Below are 14,696 nucleotides of genomic sequence, written 5' to 3' on the forward strand. Positions count from 1 at the left end.
CCACCCTTCCCTCATCTTTTTATTATATAAGTTTTCAAAAACTGTTCTTTTAAAAGTGAGTATCCCAAAGAGCATCTGTAGATGGGTATGTCACTGTAAATTCAGGAAACTCTTCTGTGTTTTGCCATCCATTTATGGTGAACATGGGGTGGCTCAAGTCAGAACAGGTGCATGCTGTTTGTGGCCCGAGTAAGAAAAGTAACCCTCTTCCTTTGTAGCTGTGAGAGAAGTGGGAATCTTTTTTGTCAAATGTGTTAAATCATTGGCACCAGCTCCCTGTCCCCAAAAACTTGGTGTGATGATGTTTTTCTCAATATTCATCTTCTATTTTGAGTATCTCCCAAACTTGATGTTCTATAAAGCCTGTCTCCTCCCCAGCTGCTCCTGGCAGATCTCTGGAATGTGTGGCCCCATTGGGGGTACTTGGAACCTTGCATTGCTTTAGATATGATATAATAGACTTTTACAATCCTTTGACTTCTTGGCAGTGATTTATAGTGCAATGAGTAGTCAGACTAGAAAATAAAAAGTTTTCTGTGGAAATTTGGGAGCCCAATTTCCATTAATTAAAAAAAAATACCCAGCATATTTTTCTCAGACCCCATCTCATAGACATGTTTATCCCTCATTGTTTAAAGATAACCCTCCTTAACCAAGGGCAAGCATGGTATGCCTTTCCCCTCCTTTCCCATTTAGACATAAAGCCTGTTATTGTTGATTGTCTTGTAGTTGGTTCTCTTGAAAACGAAATTTTCTTTAAGTAGAACATTTTCATTATAGGATAACAGGCCTCTTTAATTTTGTACTTTTAGAATTGCTAGGAAAACATTTACACTTACTCCCAATTTTCTCTTTTCAGAGTCCTGGACAGACAGGGAGGATTCATTAAGACTATATCATGATGACACATCCCTTTATTGGTGAGCCATAAAAGTTCAGAGAAAGAACACAGAAAGTAGGTACTTATAGTATTAAAAGCCTTCAGCAAATTATGTATGTGGTGGTTTTAACTGACCTTGGAAGTTACATAAGTCTTTGTATAAGCTTTTGTATCAGAATACAGTCTATAAAAACAATGGTAATCTATTGAATTTACAAAATAGCTTCCCAGACTCCTGGTTCAGCTCTTTCATAGTGGTGAGCAGTGAATTGACACTGTGTCTCATTTTGAGGAAGGAACCATTTGGTGGTACCTCCTTTCTATTCCTGCTCTTTTCAGTTCACTTACATAAATGCTTCTTGCAGAGATCTCCTAAAACTGTTTAAATCCCCAGGTGGGTCAGTCTTCTGTGCATTTATTAAAAAGATTTTATTTATTTATTCATGAGAGAGAGAGAGAGGCAGAGACACAGGCAGACAGAGAAGCAGGCTGCATGCAAGGAGCCTGATGTGGGACTTGAACCTGGGAATCCAGGATCATACATTGAGCCAAAGGCAGGCACTCAACCGCTGAGCCACCCAGGCGTCCCTCTTCTGTGCATTTAGATTCCATTCAATTGTAATGCATTTCAAGTGCCCGGTCTCTCCTTTATTCTTTTTTTTTTTTTTTTTTATTGTTCCCTTTTCAATTCTTCCAGTTTCTTTAACCTTACTTTGGAATACGTTTTTAAGGCTTCTGAGAGCCATAATTAATTAGAACAATGAGCCAAGTGAGATTAAAGATTTTATAGGGCAGAAAGAAAAAGGATGAGTCCAGGATTAGGTTGAGCTCAGAGCTGAGTAGGCATTGCTGGCTGTGACTGCCACTCCTGGCAGCCTCATGACCATATCTTCCCTTCAGGTTTTCCTTGTCTCTCATTCTGGGCTCTGCCTTCTGTAGTAGGGGACACAGGTGGGATAGAAGCTGGTCAGAGTAGGCCTATCAGGAGCTGATGTCTGAGTTGAGACCTGGAGGATGAGGAATGACAGGAAGGACTTTCAGGTAGTGAGGTTGTTTGGCACATGCTAGGAGCTGGGAAGCTATAAATCCCAGTTAGTGCCTGATAGTTGAGGCTGGTTGTACCACTCACCACTAAGCTCCATCCACTGCCTCTTTTGGCCTCCCTGAAGCTGACACTTCCCTTTGTCCTTTGGCTTTAGCAAAGCCACTATCTCTTTCAACCTGAGATTTGGCTCAGATAACCTTGAAGGAAGCTGTTTGACTGGTTCCTCCAGCCAACATCAATTTAATGCCTGCAAGAGGCACAAGTTCTGGTATAGAAGTTAAAAAATAACAGAAAACTGGTCAGGTTAATTTAGAGTAGACTCTTAAATAGTGATGGGTAGCAGAATATGCCATGCCAGAGTGTGCCTTTTTGGAATTTTTATTATGTTTAATTAAAGTGACTTGAGAAACAGCCATTGTAGGAAGGACACCCTAACCCTTCTTTGTACCTCTGCAGACAGAAAATAAATCTCTCACGTGAAAGGTACCCTCCCTGTACCAGGAGAGCATCCTCATCACCAGAGACAGGGAATTTCAGGCTGGGAAGGTTGTATTAAGAGAACTTGTTACTTCTTCACTAACTTACCACCCCAGGCTCAAGCCCCTTTGTCTGGTCAGATTTATTGCTTCCTTGTCAAAAAGGTATGAAAACTGCCTGGTTTGGTCACTTCTTTGAGCATCATATCTTTGGGGTTCTTATACGTACAAAATTAAATTTGGTTTTCTCCTGTTAATCTGTTTTATATCAATGGAATTATTCAAGCAGCCAAAGAACCTAGAAGGGAAGAAGAGAAAAGATTCCCCCCTTCTTCAGTGGGTATAATTCTTAAGCTGCAATTTTCTGCCTCAGATGTAAATGATACTCAGAAATCTTGCAACAGCAGTGACAAACTGATTCCTAGTCATTTGCCCTCCCTCCTTATTACCTTTTAAAAACTTTAGGTTCAGTTTTACAATTGGATTGGCCCTGAAAGGAAGCTGCTTACTACATATGCTACATTAGACTTAATTTGCAGAGAATAATATTAACAGTACCTGTAGGCTTAGTTTCCCATGTATGCATGTGACCGCATAACCATTGTGCTAACATTAAGTTTTAAATGCTTTCATTTTAAATATCAGCCTTTGGGGGGAATAATCAAGACCTAACAGAAGGGAAAATTAGGCTTATGACATTATCATACAAAAAAAGAGAACATTATCATAAAGTGGAAAGAAAACAGTAAAATAAAAATCTTACCAACTGCAGAGGGTGAATAAAAAAGAATGATGGCAGTTATTACTAAATACTAAAATCAACAACTCTAACTTGAGAAAATTAAGGTTTTTCATGGAAAAGAAAGGAGGGGGATTGGTTGCATATCAACTAGAAAAGAGCCTTTAAGGCAGAACAATTTCCTTAAGACATTGTAATGAGAATAGATGACACAAGTAAGTCTTTGCTTTATGTAATGATACATCTGAAACCATTGTCTCAAGGGTTCTGATTAGCCTAGGAGAGCATCCATATGCAAATGGTAGGAAATGATGCATTACATAATCAAGGTAAAAAACGTCATAAAATTTCTGAGATGCCTCTCGCGCTATTCATGTTGAGTAGACACTTCTAGAAGGGTGTTATAAAGCTCTCTCCAAGGTTGGAGAAGGCACTATTGTTTATGCGTATGTGGCACCAGTGAACCTCCACTACTGTGAAGGCTAATTTTGGCCGGATGGTGGTGTTTAGATGCAAAAAATATAATAAACCAATTGTGGGACCTGTCAATACTTTTCAGAGACGAAGACGCGTAGAAAAAAAAAAAGATAAGCCCTTCTTTTAAAGTGAACTCAGCTATGCCAGAGTGGTGCTGATTCAGGAGTATTATTTTCTCTGGCGTTCTGGCATCTCTTATATTATCATTTCTGGGAATTCTAAGGAGACTTTAGAAATTGTGTGAGAAGCCTTCTAAAAAGCTAGAGAGGAACAGTATTCTAAAAAGATGAAAAGAAAGGCGGCCTCACAGCTGTTCCCCGCGGCCTGTCCCTTCATGAAGGGACCGCCGTGGCCGTGGAGGCAATGCTGTCCCAGGTGGTGGGTGCCACTGCAGACAAGGAACGTGCACCAGGGAACCCCCAGGCCCGGGTCTCGAACGTGCCGTGGCCTCCACACATGTCGCTCCAACGAATCTCCGCGTCCCCCACCTCAGCTCCTGATAACCACCACTCTACTCTGTTTTCTTTGAGTTCAGTGAGTGTGTCCTTGGAGAAGACAGGACAGCTGTTTCCTCCCTCCCTGTCCTGTTCCTCCTGTCCTGCCCTGCCGGCCACCTCCAGGCACAGGCTGTGTGGGGAACCAGGAAACAAACATGTACTATATATTATCAAAAGCAAAGGAGCACAGCAACTTAATTTAAACACAATTATTTAGATATTTTTGGTACTTAAAACACCTAAAACTTCCAGGGAGGGAGTTCTGACCCCATCGATACCTGATGACCACTACCGAGTGTGAGGCATTCTCATTTATATATGATGCCTGTCTTAGTCAACTCTGGCTACCATAGCAAAATATCACAGACTGGGAGGCTTATTCAACAATTTATTTCTCACAGTTCTGGAGGCTGGAAATCCAAGTGCCAGCGTGATGGGTTTCTGGTGAGGGCTTTCTTCCTGTTATGTCCACTGCCACCTTCTTGCTCTGTCCTCACGTGGTGGAGAGAAAGAGAGTGGGGCATGAGTGCTCTGGAGTCTCTTCACATAAGTGCACTAATTTCATCATGAGGGCCCCACCTTCGTGACCTCATCTAATCCTAATTACCTTCCAAAGCCCCTGTCTCCAAATACATTACTTCAGGAGTTAGAGCTTCAAGATAGGAATTTTGAGTGAATGCAATTCAATCCATACCAATAGCTTTTCAACCAAAGCTATTTTATATGTATAAAAATAACAAAATATATTTTTAGGATTAATAAATATGATATATCCCTGGTACATTTTAATTTTAAGGGGAAATTATTAATTTCCCAGCTTATTTTGTGTTTATTAAGTATCAAACACACAAAAACCAAACTCACAAGTCCTTGGAGGTCCTCCCTTGGCTCTGCCCATAGACCACTAGGCAGTATCTCTGGAGCCCATGCCCCTGCTAAAGGGATTGTGGGGACATGTAGCAGAGCACCAACTCTGGGTCTGGACAGGATTCTGGCTCCTGGGGAGGGGGTAGTGCATCAAAGCTGGGCCCCAGTCCTAGAGAAGCTCTGAATGCCGTGACACTTTGTCCAGATCACAGGGTTGGAACTCCTATCTAGCTCCAGAACCCATTTTTCAAACAGTGTATGTGTTAGTTTTCTTTTTCCCATAGTTAATTTTACTCTTCTTTCCCCCCAGCTTTATTGAGATCTAATTGAAATATAACATTGTGTACGTTTAAGGTAAACAACATGTTGATTTGGTACATCTTCTGTATTTTAAAACCATTTCAGCCATAGCATTAGCAACTACTTCCTTCTCATCACATAATTATCATTCCTTTTTGGTGTTGAGGATATTTTAATGTTCTCTTTTAAATCCAGTCTTAATGAGAAATAATTGACATATATTATTGTGTAAGTTTAAGGTGTACCGCATGGTGGCTTTACCTAACGTATTGTGAAATAATTACCACACTAGGTTCAGCTAATGTCTATCGTCGCATGTAGACACAATAAAAAGCAAAGAGAAAAGAAAAAAAAAACCTTCTTCTTGTGATGAGAACTCTTGGGATGTACAATCTTAACAACTTTCCTGTATGTCATACAGTGGTGCTAATGGCTGGACCTCCAGTCCTCCTCCCCAACCCTCTGCCTCTGGCGACGGTGTATCTCATCTCTTTCTGCAAGCTTGGTTTTTGTTAGTTATTTTAGATTCCACATGTAGATGAGATCATAGAGGGTTTGTCTTTTTCTATCTGACTTTCATCACTTAACATAGTGCCTTCAAGATCCATTCACATTGTCACAAATGGTAGGATTTCCTTATTTTTTTATGGCTGAATAATAGTGTATGTGTGTATTATGTGTGTATACATATATATGAGGTTATCTAAGACCTACTTTTCAGCACCTGGGTGGCTCAGTGGTTGAGCATCTGCATTCAGCTCAGGTCATGATCCTGGGGTCCTGGGATCGAGTCCCACATCAGGCTCCCCTTGGGAAGCCTGCTTCTCCCTCTGCCTGTGTCTCTGCCTCTCTCTGTGTCTCTCATGAATAAATAAATTAAATCTTAAAAAAAAATCTCTTTGCAACATTCAAGTATATGGTACAGTGTTAATAGCTATAATCACTATGCTGTGCATTCGATCCCTAGAACTTGTTAATCTTTTATAACTAGAAGTTTGTACCCTTTGACTAATGATTCTCCACTTCCCCCACCTCAACTCCTGGTAACCACCACTCTACTCTTTGTTTTCTTTGAGTACAGATTTTTTAGGTGATATCGTTCAGTATTTGTCTTTCTCTGTCTGACTTATGTCACTGAGCACAATGTCCTCAAGGTCTAGCCAAGGTGTTGCAAATGGCAGGATTTCTCTCTTTCTCATGGCTGAGTAATATTCCACTATGTATGTACACCATGTCTTTTTTTTCTTCCAAGATTTTATTTAAAATCAAGTTACCTAACATATAGTGTAGTATTGGTTTTGGAGTAGAATTTAGTGACTCATTACTTTTATATAACACCCAGTGCTCATCATATCATTTGCCCTCCTTAATGCCCATCACCCATCTAGCCCATCCTCCCACCCATCTCCCTCCATCAACCCTCAGTTCTCTAGAGTTAAAAGTTTCTCATCGTTTGCCTCCCTCTCTGTTTTTATCTTATTTTTTCTTTCCCTTCCTCTATGTTCCTCTGTTTTGTTTCTTAAATTCCACATTGAGAGTATACCAAATCTTCTTTATCCATTCATCTGTTGACTGACACTTAGGTTGTTTCCTCTTGGCTATTGAGAGTAAGGCTGCAGTGAAAATGTGAGTGCAGATATCTCTACAAGATCCTGATTTCAATTCCTTTGGATATATGCCCAGAAGTGGAATTGCTGGATCATATATGGTAGTTCTATTTTTATTTTTTTTGAGAAACTTCTATACTGTTTTTGTATGGTGGCTATACCTCTTGCATTTTAACTTGCACTAGGGTACCTTTTTGTCCACAAGCCCACCAACTCTTGTTATTTCTTGTCTTTTTGATGATAGTCATGTAAACAAGTGTGAGGTGATATCTCATTATAGTTTGATGTGCATTTCTCTGATGATTATCCATGTTGAGCACATTTTCATATACCTGTTGGTCATCTTTTCCAACTTCTAAAATTTTATTTTTTAACTGAAGTATAATTAAAATACAGTGTTATATTAGTTTCAGGTGTACAATATATTGATTCAACAATTCTATACATTACTGAGTGCTCACCATGAAAAGTGTAGTCACCATATAATGTTATTATAATATTATTGACCATATTCCCTATGCTGTACTTTTTGTCTCCATGATTTGTTTATTTTATAACTGGAAGTTTGTACATATTAATTCCCTTTATCTATTTCACTCATCTGGCAATCATCAGTTAGTTCTCTTTATTTAAGAGTCTGTATATAATACTCCCACATTTTCTGTTGGCCAATTGGATGTCTTTGGAAAACTGTCTGTTGAGCTCCTCTGCCCACTTAAAAAAATGGATTGTTTTTTTGTTATTGAGTTGTATAAGTTCTGTATATTAAGTCCTTATCAGGTGTATGATTTGTGAATATATTCTCCCATGTGGTAGGTTGCCTTTTCATTTTGTTGATGATTCCTGTGATACGCAGAAGCTTTTTAGTTTGATGTAATCCCACTTATTTATTTTTGCTTTTGTCACTGGTGCTTTTGGTGTCATATCCAGGAAATTGCTGCCATGACAAATATCAAGGAGCTTTTTCTTCTCTGTTTTCATTTAAGAGTTTTATGGTTTGGGTCTTAAATTTAAGTCTTTAGTCTATTTCAGATTCTTTTTATGAATAGTGTAAGAGAGGGATCTAATTTCATTCTTCTGCATGTGGTTATTCAGTTTTCCCAGTACCATCTATGAAGAGACTATCCTTTCTTCCAATGAGTATTTATGTTTCCCTTGGTAAATATTGATTGTTTATGTGTCTATTTATTTCTGAGCTCTCTGTTCTGTTGGTCTATTTTTATGTCAGTGCCATACTGTTTGATGACTATAGCCATAAAAATATAATTTGAAATCAAGAAGTGTGATGGTTCCAGCTTAGTTCTTTCTCAGGATTTCTTTGATTATTTGGAGTTTTTTGCTACATACAAATTTTAGGCTATTTTTTCGATTTCTTTGAAAAATGCCTTTGGACTTCTGATAAGGATTGCATTGAACCTTTAGATGGCTTTGGTAATAGGGGACATATTAACAGTACTAATTCTTTCTATCCATGAACATGGGATATCTTTCAATTTGTGCGTTCTTCATTTGCTTTCAGCAAAGTCTTATAGTTCTGTGTTACAGATCATTCACTTGCTTGGTTAAATTTATTCCTAAGTATTTTATTGTTTTTGATACTATTGTCAATGGGATTGTTTTTCTTTCTTTCTTTTTCAGATATTTTGTGGTTAGTATATAAAAATGCAACTATTTTCTATATGTTGATTTTGTATCCTTCACTTTACTGAATTCACTTGGTAGTTTTAGCAATATTTTGATGGAGTCTTTAGGATTTTCTATAAGATCATGTCATCTGTAAACAAAGACAGTTTTACTTCTTCATTTCCTATTTGGGTGACTTTTATTTCTTTTCCTTGCCTGAATGCTCTGGCTATGACTTCCAGGACTGTGTTAAATAGGGGTACCGAGAGTGGGCACCTTTTTCTTATTCCTGATCTCAGAGGAAAAGCTTTCAGCCTTTTACCATTGAGTATGGTGCTGACTATGGGCTTTTTATATATGGCCTTTTATTGTATTAATGTGTGTTCTTTCTATACCCAATTTTTCAAGGTGTTTTTTTTTATCATAAAAGGGTGTTGTATTCTGTCAAATGCTTTTTCTGCATCTATTGAGATGATCATATGGTTTTTATCTTTTGTTCTATTTCTGTCATGTATCACATTGATTTGTATGTGTTGAACCACCCTGGCATCCCAGAGATATGATCATGGTGTATATTAGTTTTCTAAGGCTACCACAACAAATTACCACAGACTGAGTGGCTTAAAACAGCAGAAATATATTGTCTCACAAATCTGCAGATTAGAAGTTTGAAAGGTATTAACACTACCATACTTCCTCCACAACCTGTAAATGAATGATATTCTTTCCCACTACCCAGCTTCTAGTGGTAGCTGTTGATTTTGTAGCTTCATCTCTGTAATCTCTTTTTCTGTCATCACATTTTTTCCACTGTGTGTTCACATCATCTTCTTATAAGGACTCCAGCTGTATTGGATTAGGGACCTACCCTACTCCAATATGACCTTATTGAATCTGCAAAGACCCTATTTCTAAATAAGGTCACATTCTGAGGCTTTCAGCTTAGGATTTCAACATATTTTTTGGGGGGAACACAATTCAACCCATAACAGAGTGCTAGAAAATTTTCCAGTTTTGATGTGGATGAGAGTAGTACGTTTATCAAGTTGTAGGGTGAAAAAGGAAAGGAATGGATTACAAAAAAAATCGTCTAGTTACTTGTATATTTAAACATCTGCAATTTGCTTGTCCAGGAGACTCCACAACACGATTAGTAAGGGTATTTGGCTCAGCTGGAGAAGACACCTTCACTGTAGTAATGATAATCAAGTATATCATCTGAGCCAGATGTCCCTCCTGGAAAATTTTAAGAAGTTATGCTATATTTCACTTTTACTAGCTCCCCAAGTCCCCTTTAAAGATTTCAGTAGAATGCATAGTTACTTTGCTTATTAGGTTGATAGCAAAACAACGGGGAGAATTTTCTTAGTAGTTCTGGGGTGTGCGTGTTTCAGCTTTTGCTTGAATTTACACTAGAGGATGTTTCCATATAAAATATGAGGATACCCAGTGTGAATTCTGGTACATAGCCAGTTGTAAGTAACAGAAGTATTTGATTGTATACTCCAAAATGCAGGAATAAAAACACAAAAAAGGTAGTCTAAATGTTATGCTTATTCCTGACAGATGCTTTTTTGATACTTTTCTTAAATGCTTTGCCATTCGGTTTGGAAAAATTTTCAGACATCCTTGCCAGCTAATTATGGACTATTTCCAAGGCTTTGAGGAGCTGCTATAAACAACAGGTCCAGGATTGAGGAGAAAGCACTTGTTTAATGTGGTTATATCTTGTTTGTTAAGAATGGGAACATAAAACGGGCCATTTAAAATTTTTAGATACTTGCTAATATTTTTCAAGGTAGTTGTGTTATGTGACTTTTGATTATGTTATGTTTCCTCAACAGAAGTGCATAAGTAAAATTCACATGTTTGCAAAAATTATGAAACTGACTTATTTTTCTTCAAGAATTTTGTTTCGCACTTTATTGCCTGAATCTTTATAAAGTTAATGAACACCATTATATAAACATGCAGGTGTGAAATGCTGCTTTGAAATAAATATAGTAAGAAAGTATCACTTTTTGGAAGTTCAAGCCATAGCAGGTGTAATAGTAGACAGTAGAGACTTTCTGCTCATAATTCTGTTGCTCCAGTTTCCATAAAAGTGTTGGAACATCTGGATAAGCTATAGAAGAAGAAGAAACCCAGACCTCCTTCCCTCCCCTATCCATGACTTTTAGTGGCTTAGAAATGGAACAAAACAATTTAAGAGTGTATAATGTTTATTTAAATATGAGAAGAACTTTGTGAAACAAAGCCAAATTCAGCTATGTCAAAACAAATGCTTTTATGTGGTTAGTCATCAATTAAAGACAATTATTTTCCCTATGTTTCCCTCTTGCCTTTGAAGGGACAAATTTTGCTTTGGCTTTTTCAAGCTCAAGTACCAAGTAATATGAACCCTGCCTTTAGCAATAGGGATTAATTGTTTTAAATAATTTTTTTTTTCTCCTAACAGATACTTCTTGTTTGATTGGAATTTCTGAGAATGACAGTTGTGGGCTGAATAATGGCTGATTATTATGTATTTTATTAGGACTTGCTTTTTACTTTAGAGAGCTGATCAGTATGCTTTAAAAAATATACATGTTGGGTTATAACAATGGTGAGACATCACTGCATACATATTAAAATGGGTGAAATCTAAAACTGTGACAATACCAAATGCTGGTGAGGACATGAGCAATAAGAACTGCCATTCATTACTGCTGGAAATGCAAAATGGTGCAGCCACTTCAGAAGGCAATTTGCAGTGTCTTGCAAAGCTAAACATTGAATTCTCACCATATGATCCAGCAATCATGTTCCTAAATGAGTTGAAAACTATGTCCACACGAAAACCTGCACATAAATATTTGTGGCACTTTTATTCATAATTGCCAAAATTGGAAGGAACCAAAATGTCTTTCAGTAGTGAAAGGATAAGTAATCTGATTGGAAAGCCAGTGACCGCCATCAGGCCGCTACTGGCTGGATGGGAAGAGCCCTCCAGGGGCGTTGCTCTGTGTGGCTTGCATTGGGCTGTTCCGGTTCCTTTTTGAAATCTCCAGGAGGTTGCACTTATCAGCTCCCCAAGCCTCTTTCCATGCCTGACGTCTTGGGCAGCTCAACTTCTCATCTATAAAATGGGAGTCATCACACACTCTTTCTTTAGTTTCTTTTAATTCAATGTACCATACCCCACAGGGATGTTGTAAGTAGAATGATGGTGAGAAATATAGCTTAACTTCCTAGAGAAAACGGAGTTACTTTTTTTAAAAAAGATTTTATTTATTTATTCATGAGAGACACACTCACATAGAGGCAGAGACAGAGGCAGAGGGAGAAGCAGGCTCCCTGCGTGGAGCCCAACGTGGGACTTGATCCCAGGACCCTAGGATCACTACCTGAGCTAAAGGCAGATGCTCAACCACTGAGCCACCAAGGCATCCCAGGAAACTGAGTTCCTTAAAAGAAGATAATAATAGAGATGAGTGGGGATGGAGCTGATGTAGAATCAAGTTAGTAGCATTTTGAGGGATAGATACTTTTACAGCTGGAAGGTGCTATACTCAATTACTTGATCCAGTTTTAGGGCAGTAGTCAGGGAATTCTCAAAGCTTGATTAGCATTGTGTGTAATATAGTGGAAAGATCTGGCTGGCGAAGCTGGAGACACCCAGGTTTGTCCCTCTCTGGGCAGCTGATGAGTCTTCTGTGGGACTCAGCCTCTCTGACCCTCAGTTTGTGCTTCTATGAAATGAGAATGACCACACCTGCTTTAATAATTAGTTCATTTAATAAATGAAAACAGCTAAAATGTGCAAAGTGCCCTTCATGGGGCCTGGCACTGGGTAGGCTGCTCTGTCTGCCAGGTTTAATATTTAGTGGAATGAACTGCCAGTTTCATCCTATCCTTCTTGAAGGTCTCAGAAGAAACAGTCAGCTGCCCTCTAATCTGTCCTACTTTTATCCCTCTTCAAATGGTCAGGAAAACATTTTTTAATATCAAATTAAATCTTCTTGTTTTTCAGTTTAAGTCTCCTTTCCTTTGTCTTATATCCTCCGGACATTCTCTCCCAAGCCTTTATAAAGCTGATGATTAAACTACCTTCCTGACTTCCTCTAGATTAAGTAACTTCAATTACTCTGACCTATTCTAACAGGAGCTGTTTACTATTTCTTTGAAAATGTTTCTTCCCTTGCTCCAGGTTCTCCTCAGTCTTTTAGAAATACACTATCAGGGGGCACCTGGGTGACTCAGTGGTTGAGTGTCTTGCCTTTGGCTCAGGGCATGATCCTGGGATCTGGGATAGAGTCCTGCATCGTGCACCCTACAGAAAGCCTGCTTTGCCCTCTGCCTGTGTCTCTGCTTCTCTCTCTGTGTCTCTCATGAATAAATAAATGTAGTCTTGAAAAAAAAAAATACACTATCAAAACAGCTGTGTTTTCCTAGGGGACTGACATCCAGGGAGGTGCCAGGAATACCCCTTCTCTGAAGCCTTGGATGTCTTGTTCATTTCATTTTGTCTTTTGGCATTCTTTTTCTTTTCCTCTATATCATTGCTTCCCATTTTGACTTTTTCTTTGTCCTGCTTTCCTTTTTCTTAAAAAGCATTGCCTATTGGCTAACATTGATATCACTGAAAGTGGAATTCCTGAGTTTGAGTCCCACCTCTGTTACTCACCCACTGTGTCCTTGCCCAGATTACTTCACTTTTCTGAAACTCAGTTTTCTCCTCTGTAAAATGGGATGAATGAAGTATCCACTGCAAAGATTTAAGTATAAAATATTCATATAAATATATAAAGTTCTCAGGACAGTATGGCTACCCAGAGTATTCAGTGAATATCAACTATTTTTAAACCTAGTTTGAAAGCAGTTAGGCTTACAAGATGTTGAAAAACTGGTACAGAGAGTTTCCATGTACCCTTCCCCCAGATTCATACAATGATATCTACCATAATTAAGATACTTTATCACAAGTGGAAAATTGCCATTGATGTAACACTATAAACTGAATGATAGACCTTATTCAGATTCACCAGTTTTGTTTTGCTTTTTAAAAATATGTTCATGTGTACTGTGTATCATTCTATGAAACTTTATTGCATGTCTATATTCATGGAACCTCTACGTCAGGATACAGCATTGGTCCATTTCCACAAAGGCTATCTCTTTAGAGTCATACCTCTAGTCTTGGCAACCACTGATTTGTTCTCCATCACCTTTTTGAAAATGTCATACAAGTGGAATCATACCTTTTGAGACTGGTCTTTTTCACTCAATATAATGAATGACCTTGAGATCCATCCAAGATGTTCCTGCATCGGCTGTTGTTCCTTTTTATCACCAATTAGTATTCCATTGCTTGGGGGTACCACAGTTTGTTTTCCTGTTTACTCCTTAAAGGACATTTGGGGTGTTGTCAAACTTTTGGCTATTACAAATAAAGCTGCTATAAAAAATCATGCATTTTTGGGTGGGCATATTTTCATTTCTCAAAGGATAAATACCTGAAAGTGTGATTGCTGAGTCATTATTAAGTATATGTTTAACTTTTATAAAACTGTCAAACTGTTTTACATTCCTACTGGCAATGTGTAAGAGGTTTAGTTTCTTCAGCATCCTTGCCAGAAGTTGCAATTATCACTTTTTTTTTTATGTTTGCCATTCTAAAGATGTGAAATGGTTTCTCACTGGGGCTTTAATTTGATTTTCTCTAATGGTAATGATATTGAACATCTCATGAACTCAACTGCCTTCCATATATTCTATTTTGAAGGTCTGTTCAAGTCTCTGCCCATTTTTAAAATTCTTTTTTTTTACTATTGAGTTTAAAAAGTCTTTCATCCATATTATATGTAGAATATAAGTCATTTGTCAGATATGCAATTTGTAGATATTTTCTTCCTTTTTGTAGTCTGTCTTTCCATCTTCATAGGATCCTTTACAGAGGAAAGTGTTTTAATTTATTGATTTTTTTTCTTTTATTTTTCATGCTTTTGGTGTTATGTCTAAGATTTCTTTGCCTAACTCTAAATCATGAAGATTTTCCTCTGTGGTTTTTCCTAAAAGTTTACTATATTTTTACATTTAGACCTGGGATCCATTTTTATTTGACTTTTGTTTAAGGTGTTCAACTTAGATTGCAATTCTTCCTCATTTTTTTTTTTTTTGGGCATATGAACAGCCAATTGTCCCAA

The 14,696-nt window shown here is 37.9% G+C and overlaps 1 protein-coding gene across 21 annotated transcripts in view; it reads left to right on the forward strand.

Moving 5' to 3' along the window:
• Positions 1-14,696, forward strand: part of CSGALNACT1 (chondroitin sulfate N-acetylgalactosaminyltransferase 1) — a 327,875-nt gene that overhangs the window by 119,316 nt on the left and 193,863 nt on the right. For 10 of the 21 annotated variants that reach the window (XM_072776718.1, XM_072776723.1, XM_072776719.1 and 7 more), the window contains one exon: positions 860-955. The exons of 9 other annotated variants lie outside the window; for them this stretch is intronic. The gene's annotated coding sequence lies outside the window, so the exon portion shown is untranslated. The remainder of the gene's footprint in view (positions 1-859; positions 956-14,696) is intronic. 2 more of the 21 variants (XM_072776721.1, XM_072776733.1) reach the window with 1 other exon arrangement.

The sequence above is a fragment of the Canis lupus genome, chromosome 15, assembly GCF_048164855.1.
Source record: "Canis lupus baileyi chromosome 15, mCanLup2.hap1, whole genome shotgun sequence".
In the NCBI taxonomy this organism is placed as follows: Eukaryota; Metazoa; Chordata; class Mammalia; order Carnivora; family Canidae; genus Canis; species Canis lupus.